We start from the raw sequence: 13304 nt of genomic DNA, 5'->3' as shown, positions 1-13304 counted from the left end.
AGTTGCATAACATACTAATATTAGTTCTATGTAGACCAGCCCTTCTTAGGTTGCACACAGGAACATTGGGCAGGGCTGTATCCAAAACATGAGGATTTCTACTTCTCCCCTATACACCACGCCTGTTACCTGGGCCACAGAGTGAGTAAATACAGTCGTCAAAACCAGTTCATAGAAAAAAGACGAACAGTTGCTGCACATGTCCTTGTTAATGAAAGCACTTACATAAAGGTTACTTCTCCGGATACCTTACAGGAATTAGTGGTTTTTCAGTTCTTTCACAGGACACTGTTTGCCTTTTCCCAGCCTCTGTTAGGGAAGAAGATACAGTTCTGAGTTTCAAACACAATTGCTAATAACATTGAGATCAGTTCTTAAGAGAGTGGCTGTCACATTGGGACGTTTCAAAGATGCACCCAGTTTGAACATTTTAGCATATCTGACTGCTATCAAACCTGTCATTTTCTCACATTAGCTCTTTTGGTGCCTGTGTTAATTGTATTTGGTATATGTTGACTTTTTAAGTTAAAAGAAAAAAAGACTTTTTTTGATTTTTTTCGCTGAGATGAAATCCTTGGAGAAGTAGTAGCCACACTGATGAAGAACAGCTTTGTTTTTCATTATTAAACACTTACGAAATTGTTAAAAGCTTAACTTTAAACTCTTCATCATATTATGCGTATCCTCAGTGGCTTCTCTCAATGCTAATGTATGCAAGAAAAGTAACTAATTAAAATGAGTACATTGTTAATTAAAATAAAGCATAGCAATTAGACCTTTGATTAGTAAACAAAACAGGTACCAAGAGACATAATTACTAAGTTACCATCGTCTTCTGTTCCCAGCAGACTATTTTCTCCTTCATCTCTCAGCCAGATCTGGCACAGAAATTGTACAAATTGTACAAATCCAAACCTTAGTTTGTTTTTATTTCTCTTGTTTTAAACATCATTGTGTGGAACTGCAAGGACAGCAACAGCACTTACAGCTGTTGCTCCTTTTAGCAAATGCAAATTTTTTTGATTTTTGATTCGAATCAGCCAGTTGAGCTAGTTGAATAACAAAAGAAGTATAACCAAAAATCCTTGAGTGATTTGCAGTAAACCCACTGGGGCTTCATGATTCAAATTAAGCATCCTACAAAATTTTACTGACATTTGTTTTGAAATTCAGGAAGTAGTTTCTTACCGCAAAAGACTCATTCTTTATTTAGTTATCCATCTGGGATTTGAGAGCCTGAAGAGCTCCTTTGAGCATAGAAGAAAATTTAACTGCTTGTTACTAAAACTGCAGTTCTGCCAGTCCCACATTTACTACTGAGAAATTGTTTCCTTGGGCTATCTTCGGATAAAATTCTTCCACATTTTTTGATGCAGAAAGTACAACATTAGTCCCTCCAACCTTGGCAGCCCTCCTAACTGATCCATGTCATATTCACAGTCTCAGCCCCTTCCAGATCTGTCTTTAAAGCCATGTAACAAAGCACTCATCAAGATCTGGGTGTCCCAGTGGTCTCTCTGACTGGTCCTGTGTAATACCCGAATACTATTAAAACGGATTTGTATCTACTTTTGTTTTGAATGTAGTAATTGTAAAGAACTCCTTTACTTTGAATTAAAGATAGCGAATGCATTTATGCCTTGGGAATTTTTAAGCATGGTATTTTATTATAGCTTCCAGTCTGAAAAGGTGTTTCATACATATATATTTATATATTTATGCTTTGCACTTTTTCTTAGAAACCAAAGCCATTGCTCAGTTGTAAAAAGGTATGAAAAATATATTCCAAATTACATTCTCTAGCTATGGAATATGTAATGTTAGCATGAAAGCCGGAGTTCCAAGGCTTGTATGAGAACATGAGCATTACTGAAATGATATAAAATCAACTAAAGTGGCATACAGTTTAGTGTGAGTTGTTAGTCATTCTTTTAGTTCATGTGCAGTGATTCAGCATTTAACATTTCTACATTTTTGAATGCTCAAATAATCAGACTTTTGGTATTTAACATTTATGTGAACATTTAACATTTATATATTTTTGATGCATAAATTGATATTTAACAATTATAACCATACAAAAAAAATAATTAAAACTACTTCAAAAAGGGTATGGTATCTATACTTGTTTACAGCAATGCTGTGTGAGGGAAAACATAAAATGCTCACTTCATTTGCAGAAGGTCAGCATGTACTGCTCAGTTAAATTGAATGTCACTTTCTCGTAGCTAGAGTTTCTGCAGGGTTAAGGCAGTTATAGTTAGATGAGAATGTAAATATTCAAGAAAGGAATTATTTATATTCAGCCTGTGCCTAAATCACATATATGAAATAGAAAATCTGGAGATGTTTTTGTCATTGAAGAAAACCCTCACATGAGTGCTAACATGTCAATACGTATGTGATGTACCTACAGTGATTCTATTTTTTTAGTAGGTTGCCATAGCAATGTGGTTTTCACAACAGTACATGTTAAACCATCTCCAGTTAAATAAAAAATAGTTATAGTAAAAAGGATTATTAGATAAACCCGCTGTCCCTCAAACCTTCTATCTTCACCAAATGTAATATAAGAAATAAGGGAGACAGAAAAAGGAAATGCACCTGTTTGTGATCCCTTGCAGAAGGTACATTTCTGCAGTCAGAATGCTCACTTTGTGGATGGGTTTCTGAGTTTCAGCATAAATTTCTTTATGCTTTATAATGTAAATTAAATTTACTGTACTGTTTGGTTGCCTGTTACTTAGTCCTTCATGTTTAAGGTAGGTTTGGTTTGGTTTTCAAAATTAAAAGTGCTAGGAAGAAAAACATCCAAGTAATAATGAACCATTAATGTAGAATAATCATACTGTTTGTTCAAATCTGCCTCAGGGTAAAGATTGTTCACTGTCTAGCAACAGATTTATTATCTTGAGCACATTTAACTCTTCTTATACTGAATTCTGTAATCCTTTAGACTGTCCAGTCATGACCATTTATTGACCTATGTCTGTCTTGATCTCCATCTATTATAAAGTATGTTTAGACATACATTGTATTAAAGATATACCTCTGTAATTCATCCTGCAGCTCCTGCAGTGCTTGACTGCTAGCACAGCTGTTTTAAAATATGTGCATATCTGTTCTTAATGAAGTGCTGGCATCCCCTTTTATGCCTATAGTAAAGTCCAGAGCTACTAGCAGCAAACGAACTATTCCTTAGAGGAAAGCTGAATTTGTCTTGGAGCCCTGTGGTCATAATGCCCCTCCAGAGCACCAGTAAGAGTCAGTTATCCAGTTGTTGAAAGTGAACAATTCCAGGCAAAAGAAGGTTTGAAGGATTAAGGACATAGTTATGTAAATCTGTATCCAGATGGATTTGTATATAGAAACACCAGTAGAAAACAGGTTGACAAATGGGACATTTAAATAGTGTTTATTTCATTCTCTCTTTTGGAGATAATTAATTAAACTATTTTATTTTTCTAATAGTTTAATTGCTGCAAATCTGTAGTTGGCATAAATTACAGTAATTTCACTGACCTTAGAACAGTTGTGCCAAAGGACAAGCTCTGAGGCTTCAGTTTACACTGCACACCTACTTTAACTGATAATGTAAATTATCTCAACTACATTTTATCTTGCATCTCCAATTCATTATTCATTTCTTAACATTTGCATTCAGGTGCAATCAGTGGTTCTGCTTAATAAATCAGTACTTTTAATGAAGCCTAAGTTCGTTTAGAATATTTGTTAGTTGTTCTTAAAATATTAGGGTGTAATTCTGAATTTAAAAGCAACATCTTTTTAGATCATCTACAGTATTGACTTGCAGATATTTATGTGAAACAAACTGACTAAAATGGGAGTGCTATAGTTCATTGCCATGTTTCATGGCTGAAAATGGAAGTCATACAGAATGCATTATTTGCAGATTTCAGCTATTCACTGTTGATTAAAAATGCAGTAACGAATTAATAACAGATGTAAATGAAGGTCCGCCAATGCTTGGAAAACTGGGAATACTGTTAAAAGAAATGAAGCTGATGTTATACACCTGGCATGAAATTGTTCCTTACTTGAAGAAAAGGTGTGTGCAATGGATAGAGCACATTCTCTGCAATCATCAGGCTGAAAAGGGTTGAAAGACAGCTGATCTGATTGGGACCTTTGTATCTGTGAGAGCCTGTTAACCTGGACAGAGCTCTAGAAGGCTGAAAAAAAAGATTGAGAAAAAAAAAAAATTAGATTGATTATTTGGATGTAAGAGCATAACAGTTCTGTGATTAAGGAACAGAATCTATCATCTGGTGAGGGGAAATAGCAGAGGCTATGGTTATATGTCCCTTCCAAGAAGGTGAAAAGACCAAAGGATTAGAAACGTGCCTAATGTCAGGGAAGGGATGTGTGTCTGGTGAAAAGAAGGGCTGAGCAGCCTGCAGCTCAGCAGAGCACTGCAGGAGAAGGGCACTACCAGGTGCTCCAGGGCAAGCCTTACACTGGCTGCTGTGTTTTGTGGGGCTGCTGAATACGGGCTACCCAAACAGCATGATTTATGGCTCTTTAGAATGAGAGCATATTCGAGTGTCTCCTCAGCACCACAAAACTGACCACTTACAGCTTTCTGGTTTGCTCACATTATGGCATCTGGAATGAAGGGCTTACCAAATAATTCTCCTGGAACTTTATCTAAAGTGCTAGAAATAACAGTATTCTTCATTCAGTCTGACTATACATTGATGGCTGAGCAACATAGAAAACACCGTAAGCCTGGATTCATGCTTCTTTTCAAGAGCAAATGAACAGCAGATCTCAAATATCTCTAGCCTGCCTGGTTTACTCTGTCTTGCCAGTCCAGTATATGGCTGATTAGTGAAGTCATACAAATGGATAATTGGTTTTCTTAAGCCCTAGAAATGAGCAAGAAATAGTGCTGTGCTAGGAAAAATATCTCAGGTAGAAGGAAAAAATCTCTTTGTTTTGAGAACTGTCTTCCAAACACATTCCTGTTATTTAAAACTGTAATACTGATTTAGTTATTAGAATTTGCAGTGGAGTTTACTCTAACTTCGACTAAAGATAACTAATTAGCACGATAATTTAGGTACTACATAAAAAATTGCTCTGAATTTAAGAGCATCAGTCAACATGAATGCTCCAATAAAACTTAGTACTGAGTAGTGCCGTTGGTTAGATTCTTCCCAGATAGCCCAGATGGGGGCTTGTATCTAATTTTGCTGATCTGCCACATTTTGATACATCCTTCATCTTAACTGTCAGTATAGAGGATTTTTACTGTCCAAGTTGTGTCTTTTATATCTGAACTGGTTATTCACAGATGTCCAAGCTGAAAGGTTTTAGGTGAGCATTTTTACTAGCTTATGAGTGTAACATTAAGAAAAAGAAGTGCATTTAGAATTCAAAGAGACAAGCAGGGAAAGATGGAGGATAGTGAATGGGAACAAAGTGGGAGAAAAGTTTCTTAGTTGCTTGAACTACTGTTACTATTTATTAATACCTACATTTGTGTCCAGAAGCCTTGCTGAAGACACAAGCATCCTTCTGCTGAATAAAATCATAGGGAAACTTCCTGCTCTTGAGGTTTGTTTATTTGCAGTATCTGAAGGGGGCCTATAAGGATGCTGAGGAGGGACTCTTCATTAGGGACTGTAGCGATAGGACAAGGGGTAACAGGTTAAAACTTAAACAGGGGAAGTTTAGATTGGATATAAGGAGGAAATTCTTTACTGTAAGTGTGGTGAGGCACTGGAATGGGTTGCCCAGGGAAGTTGTGAATGCTCCATCCCTGGCAGTGTTGAAAGCCAGGTTGGACAGAGCCTTGGGTGACATGGTTTAGTGTGAGGTGTCCCTGCACATGGGCAGGGGATTTGGAGCTTGATGATCTTGAGGTCCTTTCCAACCCTAATTATTCTATGATTCTATTAAGAAATGTTAAGTTCAGAAAGTATCTGGCATCAGAGGACAACCTCGGCTACATCCACAGAGGCAGAGATGCAGCTGTGTACATTTTGTTGGCCACTTTGCACTTGGCAACTGTGCTGCCTGCAGCCTGATTTCTGTAAATATTAAATATTTCATTTACTTATTAAAAATGAAGGCTTATTAAGCAGGACAGACAGATGGTTCACAATTTGGTGTGGTGGGCAGTCATATGGTTCCTGGAGATGTATTGTGGAGCTCAGGGTATAAAGACATTTCAGTTGCATTTAGGCACTGTGAGTCAGATCTGCAGCTGGTGGAAATTAGTGCAGTTCCAGAGATCCTGTGATTCGTCTGCAGCATGGAGCTGTCCATTAGAAAAGCAGGCATGGTGAATTCTAACCTTATTCAATACAGAAAATGGGCTTTGTTCAAAAGCTTGAAGAAGTTTTCCTTGTGTTCAGTGAGACTGATCAGATAAACAGGACCAGAGCTCTTGCTGAGTTGGTAATCTGAATTTTCTCCAGGGTGCCTGTCAGCATGAGGCCTTTTACACTTACACAGAATTCAGTGTCTTTCAGCCATCAGGGACTTGGAGTCATGCACTACCTTGCAAAGGCAGACAAAGCAGATGAGCACCCAATTCTTTCACACCATCCTGTGCAGCAAAACTAAAACTTCTCACAATTTCTCTTGTAATGTTTCTGAAATTCTTCAAAATAATCACTGATCTTTTATTTCTCCTCTGTGTAATAAAACCTCCTCTGGGCTGAATTCCTTTACTTTAGCACTTTGTATTGACTCTCAGGTGTACATGCCTGAGAACAACAGGCTGAATCCTTAGGCTTCAAGCTTTCACAGTAGTACAATGGGATGATGCACTTTGAAAACAGTCATAACATATGTCTAATCTCTTAAAGTGAGGGTTGTATCTTAACTAAATGCTTAGTTCATCCATCATTCTCTGCTTGAATCTGACAGCCCAGAAATAAGATACTGAAATGTTATCTTTTGAGAATACACTATTGAAACCTTATTTGAGGTTTTGGGGATGATTGTTGCTGGGGTTTTGAGGAAGGAGTTGGCATTTACTCTCTACGTATTTTTAAAGCAGGAGAAATATTGAAGGTAGAATTATTTCCTTTTTAAATGTCTTTAAAACAATTTTTTAAAGCAATGCCATGTAAAACTCAGAGAGCTAGACCGTTCAAACATGTCCTGGTTCAATCAAAGATGACTTGAGAGAAAAAAAATCTCCATTAAAAAAAAAATAGTGTTTAATTTTAAGCATGAACTTGTATTCCATTAGAAAAAAACACCAAGGCCAAGAAGGACAAAAGTAAGTGGCTTAAATGCTTTCCTGAATGAAATCCTATATTACATTATTCAGAATTCCTATCACACTCAGTATTGGATGAAACTCACCCCAGTGTAAACTGCTTTGCACAGAATAATGCAAACCAGAAAATGTCCACTTAAGTATCTTCTTAAAATTCAAATGTGACTATTCAATGAACATTTCCCTGGGCTAAAAGAGACTTTGTCATAAATATGATGCTTCTTTCAGGATCAGAAATCAGTCTGGCACTATGATGGGACAGGGGTGAAAATAAGGATAATGGTGCTAACAGCTAAAGTCTGTAAGATGCTCTGATAAGACTATGGATTGTACCTTGTGCTTTAGCTTGTTGTCATCCATCTTCCTTCTGGTTTATGCCTTCCTTACCTGGGCTCTATTTATTGCTGTAAGTGCCTCACAATATTTTCTGACAGATAAAATATGCAGTAGGTAAAAGAGGAAACATGAAAATAGGTTCTTTCCAACATGAAAAAAAAACAACATTGGTGCTAGGTGTTTGCAGGTGCATGTTATCTATTCTTTACATTGCACTTTGGACCTCAACATTCAGTAACCTCAACAACTTTATAATATGGAACCCTTCTTTTCTATCTGTTCTTTTCCTTTGTGCTTTGCTTTTTGAGGGAGGTTTTGGAATAGTTGTTTATTTAGGAAGCAACATTACATGCCTTTTGTAGTGAAGGTAATTAAAACTTAGTTGTGACCTGAGAATTCACTTAGATAATGTCAATTATTCCAGAGCTCATAGATCTTTGGTGAGTGGAGCTATCCAAGTAATCTAAGTTCCTATACTATGTATTTCTAAAGGAGCATTCATTATCAAAACCTCCTGATTCAAAGACAACATCAGTCTGGCTGTTATATTTGATTGCCCTAGTTCTTTGTGTGAAAACAGATTTTATCAGCAAGCAGGTAATTCACTGCACATTATCCAATCCCTTTTTGCTTTAATTATAGTAGAACTTGAACCCAGTTCTGGAAAGTTGCCCTCATCAGCCAGCCTCAAGGTGAGAATGGGTAGGAGTGAGAGGAAGGGGGAGATGACAGTGACTTGACTTGGATTTCTGCACTGTCAGAAGCAGCTACACTCCTGTAATGGTGCTGGGTGAGGTGCTCAGAAGTGAGCAGTACTGTGTGGTACCCCACATTCATCATTGGCTAGCTGGAAGGGGAGGAGGAGAGCCAAAGGGCTGGGGACACCTGCATTTGCACATATACTTTGAAAGCTTTGTGCTGGGGTAAAGATGACTCTGCTTCACACAGATATGTTTATTTAGTTGAGTTGTCATGACAACTACTTCGTCTAAACTGCTACAGTGTCACTGGCACCTGATGGCTCTACACAAACTATTACACTCTCCAACAAAATTGGCAAACTCTATTCAGTCTACTTAGAACTAGTTTCTAAAAATGTAGGTTTAACGGCAAAAAAAACGCAAACAACTACTTACTTAATAATTACTTACTTAATAGGAGGTCACCACAGCTTAATTTTAGTGAGTTCAGCTTCAGGCTGGAAGCAGTCTTCTGGCCCATCCAGAAGAGTTGGTATTTCATCCTGTAACCCATAAAATATGAAAAAAAACAGAATGTTCAGAACCTACAAAATAAGCCAATAAAGAATCATAAGAGAATGATGATGCTCAGAAGAGCCTCTGAGTATATAATGTTGATGACTGACTGTTCAATGTTGAATACACTGTAACCTGAAGGGAAGATAGAGCAGTTTAAATCTGAGTCAAGAAATAAAATCTATCATTTTTTCACATGAATTGAATATTGTTTCATTTACAGGGAGCTGGGATTCATTGTGATAACGCTTACCACTGAACAAAGCATTTTCCTTTTCCTAGAACAATCTGCCAGGTATTCACAGCTAGAAATCCACATTCCTTGGCACAACTGGCACATCTTCAGTTAGAGTCCAGAGCTAGAGAGCATGCAAAAAGGGGTGCTCAGGGGGATGCTCCTTTTGTTAAGCAAAGTGGCACAAGTCACAGTGGTGATTTTCAACTTTAGAGTATCCTTGTCTTCGGGAATGCTCCTTACTGAAGCCTGTTTCCTTGAGTTTGAAATCTCTGTATTGATAGATGGACAACTGTCTGGAAGGTAGAGGAAGAGCCGCAGCATCAGGCCCAGTCCTGGCTGAAGAGTATCTTTGTAACTGCAGGGAGAGGGAAAGTATTTAACAGCAAAGAATCCTGTACCTTCGCTTGTCCTCAGTTTGGCACATAAGGTGATGCTTTATGGAAGATGGTCTGTGGTATCATATAGGAAATGAAAAGGTCTGGGTAAGAGACCATTGAGTGAAAAAGTATGGAAATTGTTCTTCTAAGTTGTTCTTGCACTTTTTCTTGCAAACAAATCCACTCTTTCTGGACTAATAATGTGCTCTTTTCCTACCCAGCTATGAGGTTCAGTGTGTTAGGCTGGTTGAAAAAGAGTACCTCACAGTTTGGGTGATCTGTGGATGTGCAAAATCCATTACAGCAGCTCAGATGGTAGGAAGGAACTCAGCAAGGCATGGTATCAGTCACAGGGATAAATCAGTAAGAGAAGGACTGGAAGTTGTGACTTAGGGGTTGTTTTAAACACTGTCACTGGTCAGCAGCATACACATACAGGCATCATGAAAACACTGGATAGTGTATTACAAGATATACAGCACAAACACTTTCTCCTTAGATGGCATAATTCAAACAACAAGAGCAATGGTAAAGGGGAGTTACTATCAGAATGTGTCATTAAGCATATCCTGTCATTCTGCCAAGGAGCAGATACGTTCAGGGTAAGGATATGCTGCTATTAGGCTGGACCAACCCTCTAAGAATGGCTTTTTCCTGATGAAGGAACCTCCTGCTCTCCATCCTAGGAAAGTAAACCCAGGTCCTGGATGAGGTGCTCGAGCCTGGCAGGAGCCTATGCCCCCAGGCTATTCTATTTCCTGCACAACAATACTATAACATATAGCTAATGTACTGTCACTGTTTTTGACATTGACATGTCTATGTCACAGTTTCCCAGTCAAAAGCCTCTTAATTTCTTCTTGTTTTAATGATTAAAGTGATATCTTTCCTTTTAAATGCAGTCATTCAATTTCTGATGTTGCCCACCAGCAGCATGGGTTGTGATCCTTGTAACTGTCCATCAGAATCTTTGCTAAAATTCTTGGCGCTTCCTTCCAAAACTTGACAAAACCTAGCTCTGTATTTTCATATGAGTACGGCTTTGGTCACAAACCCCAGAGCTGCCTGGTGACCCAGGAAGCTTGCTGGTAGACCTTCTGTGCAATTGGTTCTGTACAACTTCTGTAAGTCTCCTGCAGAGGTCAGTCTTGGTAGCGGTGGAGCAGGAGCATCACTAAAAGAAGTATTGTTCCGTGTGCCTGACGGTCCTCCCTGAAGTACCACTGCTCAGACCACTGAACACCCCTCCTGCTACATAAAATATTTCTTGCCTATCTAAAAGGATAGGGTGTGCATTTTCAAAAGTCACCCATGAACTGTTTTTCAACAGGTTCATATGGATTTCTCTTTTGATGTCCTTGCTTCCCATGAAATGATACCAGACTCATTAACTTAGGTGTATCTGTAGGGCGCTGCCTTCTCTCTTCATTCCTTCATGTTCTTACCCAGGCTTCTCTCAAAATACAGAAAGTTCAACACCCACCCCACCACCACCTTGTTAAGTATATTGTTATAAGAGGAAAATCCTACAATGTTTACTTTCTGGAGCACTGTTCATCTTTTCTGAACCTAGCTAATAATTGTAGATAGGTTCTTGCTCCTCTTTCAACTTGATTAATTCAACCATAGCTTTATTTTTTTCTAAAATGGAGAAATTAAACCCTTTAGTTAAAGACCTGAAAGAAGTTTAGGCCTCTTCCATCTTACTAATAAGGAGGTGACTTCAAGGTAACAAGAGGTCAGGTCTCTTATTGGAAAAATTCTTTTTTTCATAGTTTTTGGTGACTGCACATGCCTGACAAGCCAAATCCAAGGTCCAGGGAAAATTTGGGTGACATTCAGGAGAAATAATTCTGATGCTGCAGCTTAACTATGATAGTATTGGTATTTGGATCTGATTTAGTAACACAATCTCCCTTCTCCTCTACCTGAGATTCCAGATACTAGTCAGCATCTCCGCATTAAAGACAGATTCTGGCTGGTTGCTTACCATGAAAGTACATTGCTTAGCTCGTGGTTAAAATATCAAACAGAAAAGTTTCTGATTATTTTTCATACGCAACAAGGAAAAAAAAAAAGTGCTTTTACATTTGCACAGTACAAAATACACATTTCCCTAGAAATCTCAATTTTTTTTTTCTCCTGACTTCATCCTCCATGTTAGCCCTTCCTGATTTTTATTTTGAACTGAAGATGTAGGCTGCATTTTGAATTATTTCTTTAAAGAGTAAGGTAAATGCCAGTACTTTTGTAGTTCACCTTGTGCTGTGATTTCACAGAGGGACTCTAAGCTGCTTTCCAAACTCCTGCCTAAAATGGTTTCCAATTTTAATTTAAATCATCTGACATACTGACCAACAAGACTTTAGATAGTCATCTCAGAGTGAGGGGGAATCAAACTGCACATTCAGGAGTTAGTTGTGGTCCTTCCATTTTACCATGAAAGAAAAATATTTATCCAGAGTGCACAAAATTTCGTGCTTTTTTTTATTAGCCTAAACAAAAGATCAAGCAAATGGTTGTTTACTTGGATATCTAACTGTGTTAGCTCATACAGGAAGACAGCCGGTATGATTTAAAGCTTCCACATGCAAAACCATTTTGTCAGGACTTTGAAGCCCTTTAACAATGTCTCAAGAAGACAGAAATATTTGAAATGGAGAGTGATCACAATCACACCATGTTGGGACTTCAAAGTCTAAGATCCACTGTGGCCAAGTCCTACAATTCACGTTTTCAATACTTTCTCTGAATACTGATACCAAGTTATCAAAATTAGAATCCATCTGCACAGCTTCTAGAGGGAGAACAATATTTCTAGAGGGAGCAACAATATGTTGTTTCCCTTATGCAACAAGATATGTTGTCTGCCTTGAGTCTACAACCACATCCCACCCTGATACTAAGTGTGTCTATTATTGCACAGACCTAGTGACAGTGTAAGAAGTGTGAGAAAGCTCTATGAGCACTCTGCTCCTCATCTTTCCTTCCCCAAAAAGGTTCCAAATGCATTTAAAAAACATGGAGTCTGTTGGACCATATCTGATTTCTCAGAGGACTGAAGCACTGATGAATCATTTATCTCAGTTGCTATGAAGGTTTGCTATGCAAGATTTACATTAATTTAGTCTCCAGAAATCACTTTTGCCTAACATTTAGATGATTACTATTGAAAAACACATTCAAAATTAAGCCAATACTTCTTCAAAGCCCTAAGAAACAGAATGGCACAGTGAGTCCTCTTCTGTAGTAACACGGGTGTCAGAAAATAGTCCCATTTCAGACTACAACACTTGTTTTTCAGTTATCTTCCAGTACAATGAAATGCAGCTGCAGACATAATAAGTCATAAAACTAGAACACTTTGTCTAGTGCTATTGTAAATATGGTGTACAGGGCTCTTATCACTATTACAAGCTTACCTAAAGTACTTCACTAGTATGCTTAACTGTAGTCTAAGGAACTACTTCCTAGGTGGAAAAAGCATTAAGATTTTTCAGGTCTGTTTCCTAATTTACCAGCTGACCTGCTAAAATGACTATGAAAAGAAGAGAGCTGTCTTTTTGATTGTGTTGTGTGTTAACTCCAACAGGCAGATAAGCTGCATACAGCTGCTCAATCTCTCCCCTGCTGTGTGGCAGGGGTGGGAATCTGAGGGTCAAAACAGAGAACTCAAGGTTTGAGATAAAGACATTTTTATAAGTGAAGCAAAGCTTTGAATGCAAGCAAAGCAAAATAAGGAATTCATCCACTGGCTCCCAGGCAGGCAGATGTTTAGCTATTTCTGGTAAAGCAGGGCCTCATCCGTAACCCTGGATGTAGCCCTTCTCTCCTTTCCC

The sequence above is a fragment of the Pezoporus wallicus genome, unplaced genomic scaffold, assembly GCF_028554395.1.
Source record: "Pezoporus wallicus isolate ANWC-B61680 ecotype Strahan unplaced genomic scaffold, APGP_CSIRO_Pwel_v1 contig_420, whole genome shotgun sequence".
NCBI classification, from domain to species: Eukaryota; Metazoa; Chordata; class Aves; order Psittaciformes; family Psittacidae; genus Pezoporus; species Pezoporus wallicus.
This window is presented reverse-complemented; position numbering follows the sequence as displayed.